General features: G+C 35.8%; 1 pseudogene; it reads right to left on the bottom strand.

Moving 5' to 3' along the window:
• Gm7499 (predicted gene 7499) lies at positions 1,555–2,550 on the bottom strand (annotated as a pseudogene).

Raw genomic sequence — 9,609 nt, forward strand, 5'->3', positions numbered from 1 at the left:
AGAATGTGCTTTACAGGATTATACTGGCTTAAAGACAAGAAATAAATTTAATAGGAAGACTTTAAAATAAAAGAAAAAAAAAAAAAAGAAATCAACCTGCCTCTGCCTCCTGAGTGCTGGGATTAAAGGTGTGAGCTACCATGTCCGGCTTACTGGGACAACTTTCTTATTAAACATGATGTGTTGATATTCACTGGAGAATGGGCAAATATACCAATTAAACATAATATAGTGCAATAATTTCTCCTATAAAATTTTTTTCATTCCCATGGTCCAATGATTTTGGATAGTATTATAAAATTATAAAATTAGTTAGCAATGATATATAACTTTTCAATAAATGTTATTCAAATATTGGACTTTAGAAGGAATCCTTAAACTGAAAAAACAAATACTGACCAAACAAAATAGGGGGGTATAGAGTGATAGGAATAGAAGACAGAGAGAGAGAGAGAGAGAGAGAGAGAGAGAGACTTTTACTGCCGCAGCTCATCCTGTAGCTGAATGTAGCTGCATAACCACAGTATCAGAGAAGAGGCTATTCTGAGTGATTCTTAGATAATTATTATACAGAGTGACCCCCATGTCACACCAGTACAAATAAGGAAAAGCTTGGCTAGTCTTAGCCTAGAAAGCTATAAAATATGTTGAATGGATGCCTCTCAAGTGTGTGATAAAAATGCATCTTACCGCCGCTGGCAATATTGTCCCTGACCTCAAAACATTATTGAAGAGAGACCCATTGAATGTTTTAATTTCCTCATAAACTGCTGATCATGATGGTTCAGACACGCCAGATGGCAGCAGGCATGATAAATGATGTTGATGCCTTAGGAGAGACAGACTGCTAAAATTATATTATATTCAGCTGCAATTTTAAAGCATGCACTATAATTAAAAGTGGTATTCCATAGCAAAATGGCACACCCATTTATTTAATAAAGGGTTCAATGGGGACTATAAAAGTGTGGTTTGTTTTGTTGAAGGTGATCTATTTTATTCTTTCTATCTCAGTTCAGTAAGTTCCCCACATAGGACCTCACCTGTGACATTACTAGCACGCCAGTCACAGATTCTCTAGCTGAGAGCAGATGAGGGAAGACCGGTAAAACATGGATAGATAGATATTAGACCCAGTGAAGTATAATAGAAAGACTGATTATATCAAAATAACCTAATAAGGTGTATTTATTCTAGGGTATGAAGACATGGCTCAGTGACTAAGAGAACTGGATGCACTTCTAAAGGACGGATTAGATTTCAAGTACCCACATGATGCAAGAAAGAACCTTAATAATAATAACTAATAATAATAATAACATAATTTAAGAAGAAATATTCAAGAAGCTGAGCTACCTTCTCTTTGAAACAGTATTTCAAAATCTATCCATATTATTTAAAGACACATTTGTTCTGATAACATACTCTAAAATGTAGAGTCATTCTAAAAGAATGCTTTATATTTGTTTCTTTTGATGAAATATAGTGGTTACAATTTCCATTCAATGTTCATTTGCTTTCCAACAAATCACTGTAAATTTTTTTGTTTGTTTCCAAAATAACCTATTCATTTTTATTAGAAAACGACAAGATGGGAAAGGGTTCCTTCCAAACAACCATGGAGGTTTGACAATTTACAAAGAAATTGTAATACTGCAAAACATGCTTGAGGCAAGACCCTGTCCATGGTGTGGGGTCCGTCCTCTGAATGCACCTGCAAATCCAGCGTTACTTCTTGTAATTGTCCTGCTAGTCAGCCAGAATCTTGACAGAGGACTTGGTGTCATAGAAGAGCTCGCTGATCTCTTCTAATGTTCCTTCTCAGTGCTGTCCTTCCAGTTTATTTTTGCCAGCAGGTTGGCTGGGGTCAACAGCTGCACAAAATACCTCAGAGTGGTCTTGGTGCCAATCTCCCCAAGGTGGTTCAGTGCCTCCTCATTGATATTGATGCCTTCTATCTGTGATCAGATCTTAATGTTCTGCTTCATCTCCTGTGGCACATACAGCATCCTCCTGATGATCATCACCCGATTCAGCAGGTCCTATGGGATGCCTAGTGGAGAAATGATGTCCTCAGTGCCCCTGATGACACAGTTGCCTCAGTTGCAAAGATGATAATGGGGGTGATGGAGGACTCCAGGGCTTGGTACAGGCAGGTAAAGCACTCGATATCCAGCATGTGGACCTCATTAACAAAGATCACTCCAGGGGCCAGCTCTGGTGGATGTATTTGTTAACCACCTTGCTGATCTCCCCTCATGGTTTACCTGTGATCTGTCTTTTTTGGCTTCATCAACTGGCCCATCATAGACAGACTATCTTGTTTACCCTGAGGCCATGAATTGTTCACGTCCAGGTCATGCAAGATCACATCCTGTATGATTTCCTTCTTTTTGTGCACAACTCCCTTTGGCAAAGGGATGTACTCTTCAGCTTCAAGGTCAAATTCTTTGGCCTAGGTGTCACACCTGCCTTGCCTCTTCACAATTCCAGTTGGCTTCAATGTAAATCACACCTCCAGCCTCTACCAATTCTTCTCTCAAATTACTGTCTTACTCTTATTGCATATGAAGGTAGAACTTCCAGTCTGGAACCCTGAGTGACTGGAGAGGACACTTGGCCCCTGTAGTCAGTGATTCAGTCACTGCCTTGAGACAAACAAAGCACTGAAGTGTTTCATAAAAGTTTGCCATATTCAAAACATTGTAATATGTTCTATAATGTGATCAGTCATACCTTTACTATAATATAAAGAAAAATGCCAGGATTTAAAAGATTTTTTCTTTATTATTGTTATTCAACAAAATAGAACTTTTAACCTATTCCAATAAGCTACATGTTACAACTCAGCCATGGGGTGGTAATAATAATAATAATAATAATAATAATTATTATTATTATTATATATCTCTTGTATGTTTAAGCTTACAATCTACCTGAATATGGTGATTTAATTTTACATACATAATTAAAACTATATTTTGAGTGTAGGGGTTTTGATAATGAGCCAAATTGTAAGTATATATCACTAATAACTCATCTTAAGAAAAAGAAAGGCTTCAGTTTATTGAATTTTGAAAGCCTCTATTCTTTACCAGGCATATCGTAAGGTGGGGAAGTCCTCCACCAAATGAAGGTTCCCTCTTACTGGTGCACCTGAGGGGACTTAATAGAAACCAGGTGGATAAAATGCAGTAGATTCTTGTTTACAAGAGAAATTCCAGAGATGAGTGCCAGCATTGGACTTTAAATTCTATCAGATATTGGTTAGTTCTGCAAGCTTTGGGCCACTATTCCACTAGTGGAGCAAGCAAGTCAACATAATAGATCTAAGGCTTTGTAGCCATGTTTGTGTTTAGCTTTCTCCTTTAGTAGCACGCAGAGTATCTTACAGGACTAATTAGTAAGGTTGAAAGATCTAGGTAGCCACCAGCTCAACTTCTCCATGTTCAATATGTTGTGTAAGTGTTGTCTTAGGTAATAGGGCCTTACCATCAGTTTGTAAAGATCAACCAATAGCTTGGCTTAGGTTAGGTTGTTTGGGGGTTATCACAGGGGCACTTTGGCAAACAACTCAGCTATTTAACCAATTTTCAGAACTGGAGTCTTCATTTGGCAATTTGAGGTGCCCAGCTGTAGCTCCATCTCATTTCTAATAAGATCATCTTCATTTATGTATATATTTTCGAAAGGTTCTGTTGTATTGGTTTTCCCAAACAATTGGTTAAGTCCCTCAAATGGCCCTTAGTTTTAGCTGTCCTCATATTACGTTCCTCATGCCTTTTTCTTCACACTCCCTGTTTGATTCTAACATTCTAGCACCCAATTTGTCAATTCATTCATAGAAATCTATCATTTTCCTTCCTACGAAGATTCATTCCTACCCCAGCCACTTACTCTATACCTATCCTCTGTGGTTATGTGGATTGCTTACTGATGATTTAATAGCTAACTTCTGCATATAAGTGAATATATACCATATTTGTATGTTCTGGTTACTTCATTCAGGATAATTATTTTTTTCTATATTCATTAATTTTCTTGTAGATTTCATCTTTTTTACCAGCTATGCAATATTCAATGCATAAAAGCACCACAGGTTTGTTTTGCTTTGTTTTGTTTTTTTAAATCTCTTCATCTATTGACATCTAGGTTGTTTCTCCTGTCTAGCTATTTTGAATAGAGCAGCAATGAGCACTGTCGAATAAAAGTCTCTATAGTAGAAAGAAGCACCCTTTGGATACAGCCTTTGTGCAAGAATGGTGAAGCTAGATATTACAGTAGATCAATTCCCACATTCCTCATGAACTACCAGACTGATTTCCATAGTGCGTGTTTAACTTTACACTCCCACAGCAATGGATGAGTTCAGGATTAGTCCCTCTGCTTCCCTGGGTTCTTCCACTTACACTGGATCCTTACCAACATGAGTGGTCACTTGTTTTATTTATCTAGTGGTGTATTTTCTCTTCTGACAAAAGTCTATTTATACCTGTACCACATTTTTAAATATGGTTAATTGTAATCCTCATGTCTATGTTTTTCAGTTGTTTATATCATTTTATATATTAGCATTAATATCACATGCCGAGTTGGTTAAAAAGTCTTTTATCATTCGATAAGCTATGACTTTATTCAAATCATGCTGTATTTATACAGAAGATTTTTAGTTTATTTATTTATTTATTATTTATTTATTAATTCTTAGTGCCACTGCAATCGGTGTTATTTTCAGAAAGTCCTTTCTGTGCCAATAAGGTCAAGACAATTCCCCCCTTTTTCTTCTATCTGGTGCATATGATTTTGTATTCTCTTCAATGTATCTGCCCTTATGTTGATCTCTTTGATTCATTTGAAGCTGTGGGAAAAAAAAATAACACTGTACTGCTAAAGGAAATTAACAACCAAATTATATCCTATGGTAAGGCTTATTACATTCTACCACACAACTACACCTCTCTCATCAGAGAGGCTTCTTTGCCATACATGGGGAACCACAAGACACTGGGACACTCTGTCCTGAATGGGATGTCTCCATCAATTCTCTCCATTCACAGATCAGGGAACCCTGAGAAAGGTGAGGTAGAATGATTGTAAGACCAGAGGGGAATGAGAACACCATGGAAATAGCAGAACCCCAGCACCTATGCATTCACAGATACTGTGACAGCATGCACTGAGACTGCAGAGATCAGAACCTGATGTGGTACATGAGATGAGGAGATGAGACTGGGAATAGTTAGTTATAGACCCTCCACCCTTAACCCAATTAATAAGCACTTGCACATAAAAAAGTTAGTTTTCTTCAATTAAGTCTTACTAGGGACACAAATTGCTCTTAAGTCCAGATCCTATGCCCAGCAGCAGGCCATTACAAAGTGGTTTTTTGTTGTTGTTGTTGTTGTTGTTCTTGTTCTTGTTGTTTTGGGATGGCTTTGTTTGTTTGTTCTTTTGTTGGTTTGTTTGTTTGGGGTGCATGTTTGTGTTTGTATCTCATAATGCTTTGTCTGGGCATGTTTCATCTGTTCTTATCCGTATATATAATTCCCTCAAATTTTGTATTTGTATTTATTTCAAAGCAGTATCATTAGCTCTTTATTGTGAGAGATGTGGCCTTTGAAGGAAAAAGTGGGACGAAGAGAGATGCTCCATAGGCTCCTGCTACTCTGTGAAGGATCCTGATCTGCCCCATATTACATCTAAGATGGTTCCTGGAACACTGATGAGACAGCCAAAAGTCACCAAGGCAAAGGAAGTGGCTGCTTTGCCTGTTTTCACAGAAGTACTCACAGGTGGCTCCTTCTGAATTACCTTATCAGGCCAGGATTTCATTGGAGCAGGGTGACAATGTGTCAAGATAGGATAGACCAACAAATAGCTTGAGATTGGTTCAATCACTGTATGTACACTTAAGGGGTAGGCAATAAACTCATATATGTACCCTGATGCTGGTCTCAGGATTCAGATTTCCTGGGATTTGTTAAGTTACTCTGTTGCCTCTCAACCAGCCATCACCAGTCCTGTTCCAACACCTTATGTTAAAGTTAACTGTTCTTGGAAACTGAGTATTCGGCTTGAAGTCAAAATCATTGTTTTCCTCTTCTATATGTTTAATAAAATAAAAATGTAAAATATTGTATCTCTATTCATTAATATAACATAAATACATAGTTATTACTAGAGTTAATGAGAACCCAATATACTAGAAAGTGAATATTGCAAGCTTTTATATCACTTGTAACAAAGGAAATATTTATAATTATTCATGCTTTTAATAATCTTTAAAACTTTTCATCACTTGAACTATAAACTTCCTGAAGTGGTACCCAAAAAACAACACATCTGTAATAATGGCCAGCTTAATGTGCAATGAATTCATATTTTTCAATTTAGACATTCTCTGGAGGATTTTAGTATTAGAGGAATTGCTTATCCCCTGTTTCATCTCCATTCCTGGCACTTGGTGAGGCTCAGCTGTTTTTCTGAGACCTCATTCAGTATCTGACTTAGTGAGGATAATCTTCTTGCCAATTTTTAATCTAAAGACAATAGCATTCTTTGCTATGATTATTTTGGCCATTTTATTTTCAGAATGCAATCTAGCTCTTAAGAATTAAAGCATTATTATTATCTTGAGAAAAAAAGGCAGAAACTACATCTATTTTCATTGAGTTGTACTTAATTTATTCTCATTTCTTTGGTATTCTTCAAAAAATTCTAATTTTTCTTCAATAGTTTTATAACAGTATATAGGTTTATATTTAGTAATAGTAGAGAAAGTGGAGAAATTCATATATTTCATAATTTAAAGAAGATGAGACAAACACAGAATGTAAAATGAGAATGAATGAAAGACAGAAACAAAGAAAGAAAGAAAGAAAGAAAGAAAGAAAGAAAGAAAGAAAGAAAGAAAGAAAGGAAGGAAGGAAGGAAGGAAGGAAGAAAAAAAGAAAGAAAAAAAGAAAGAAAGAAAGAAAGAAAGAAAGAAAGAAAGAAAGAAAGAAAGAAAGAAAGAAAGAGAGAGAGAGAGAGAAAGGAAAGAAAAGGAAGAAAATTGTCCTATCATGTGTGGTCCTTTCTCATTAGAGTTATCCAGGTTCTTATAAAGATACCTGTTTTCAAAATTAAAGTATAGTTGCCATGGTGATATGCATTTTATAAATCATGTACAAGGGCTGTCTTTATTTCCACTGTGCACAGAAATCATAAAGAAGATTATTAAAGTGAAGTCACAGACTCTGAAGTACAGTCTGGAAAAATGAGACATTAAACATGAAAAGCAATATTTCAAAAGAACCCATGAAGATCTCTTTAAGTCTATCTAGTAGCCTTGGGGTCAGTGAAACTTTGCATAGTTTTTAGAGATTCTCTTGAAAGATAATATGTTTATGACTGATGATGAATTGTTCATTGATATTTGAAAGCACTATCAGTTTATCAGTGTGACTTGGGATTATTTTCTTTCACTGGAGATGAATGGGCTGGAATATCTGTGTATGTATTTCAAAAACAATATATCCTGTAAGGAATGCAGGTACTTTATACATTTTTTCTCTTAATCTCTACTTTTTTTTTGTACACACATGTAGCCTATTCATATATCCTTTTTAAAAATTAGATATTTTATTTATTTGCATTTCAAATGTTATCCCCTTTTCTGGTTTCCCCTATGCAATCCCACTGTCATATTTCTTTAATAGGTAAAACAAATATCTTTACTCTCTTTATAGTCAATTTTTTTTCCGACTCACCCAAGTTAAACACAAACCATGCAGAAGAATGATGTAATATACCATCATTTCATAGTGATTTTCTTCCATATGCTTGTGTACCTCTAGTCTATTTTTGTTTGTTCTGTACTGTGTTCATAAGGGTGCCACGTTTCAGTTGACAGATATTAAGTTCTGTTGGGAAAGTCTGAACAGCTTCAAAGAGAAGACCCTGCAAAATCAATAGCAAAATTTTCTTCCACTGAGAACTATCATCAGAGGCCCTGGTACAATTAATTACTGTAACTGGGGACAAAGGCTCTCTTTCTGTAACCATTTTAATTAGAGTCTTTTGCTATGGATCTATTTTCAGCCCTGTATTCTGTAGAATATAGGCTCCAAATACTTTGATAGAAACCAGTATAACTGACCAAATTATAGATATGATACCACTGAAATTTAAACCAAGATAATTATTTTAAAAACCTACTACTGTTGCTTGTTCATAATATTAATGTTGTAAAGTGAGATGTAAAAGTACCTTTATGTAGGGAGCTCCATCGTGTTGTGGGTAGCATGTAGTTTAACAATGCCAACATTCAAAAGTAACAACCCCAGATTAGCAACCACCTCCATAGTAGAAATATATTGTAGTTATTAGGAATGATGACTAATTTACTAGGCCAGTTATTTACTCACAAAGAGGAAAGACAACATCACTAGCTTTAACTGTGTCGATTCTCAATGATTAGTCTTATCTCTCAGTGGACTAAAGGTAGGTAACCTGCAGCTAACTACCAACATGTTCTTGGACTGGTTTTAGAATAATGAGATTTGTTAGGTACCATGTGATACACTTTTCTCACATAAAAAAAGAAGCACACATTCAATAAAGAAAACGCTTTACAAGGAAACAAGTCCTTTGAAGATGATAAGCATTATTCCTTTCTTCATAAAGAAGTGGCATGTAATAGACTAGAGATTCTGTAACCTAACAGTCTAGAATAGCCTAATGGCTGTATTCTCATTGACTTCATAAACCTAATAATGCTGAAGGCGCTTTCATCCAATAATTGATAGCCACATAGGACAATTCTCTAATTCTTGTGCTATATTGTCAATTTGAGGTCACTAATTTTTTTCTTTTTCTTTCTTTTTTTTCTGTTTTTGTTTTGTTTTGTTTTGTTTGTTTTGTTTTGTCTTTCAAGACAGGGTTTCTCTGTGTAGCTCTGGCTGTCATGGAACTCACTTTGTAAACCAGGCTGGCCTTGAACTCAGAAATCTGCCTGCCTCTGCCTCCTGAGTGCTGGGATTAAAGGTGTGTTCCACCATGCCCAGCTGAGGTCACTATTTTTGTTACTTGGCAAAAATCATTTTTTCTTGATTGTGCAGAATAAGACTCATGGTCATGTCTTGAACAGATAGTATGTCTGAGGATCTTAGATGCCAAGTTATGAGACTTAGATACTAGGTACTAGTGAAACAACATTTATGTTCCTATACCCCAGACTTTTTCCAATTATGATTGAATCTTATATAAGAAGGTAATGCTCTGAAAGTAACATTGACTATGGGGTTGAACTATGATAACAAAGAAAATTCATTTCAAGGCAGAAACATAAAAGAATATCTGTATACTGGCATTTGAATTTTGCAAGGATAATTGGGTGTTTCTCTCGATCTTCAGGCCATCCAAGTTTATTAATTTTGAACAATTGTGACATTGTCCAAGTTTCCTTTGCTGGAATGCAGGGTATGGTGTCTAAATGACTTTCATTAGCTAAATAGGCATGGTACCTGGTAAGTTGTAATTTCTGGTGTCATTCTCCTTATTATGATCTAAGTTTCCTAATTCTGAGGCAAGAGCTAGTAAGGTCTCCATAGGTAGTAAATGTAATAG

The sequence above is a fragment of the Mus musculus genome, chromosome 8 (assembly GCF_000001635.26).
Source record: "Mus musculus strain C57BL/6J chromosome 8, GRCm38.p6 C57BL/6J".
Taxonomy (NCBI): Eukaryota; Metazoa; Chordata; class Mammalia; order Rodentia; family Muridae; genus Mus; species Mus musculus.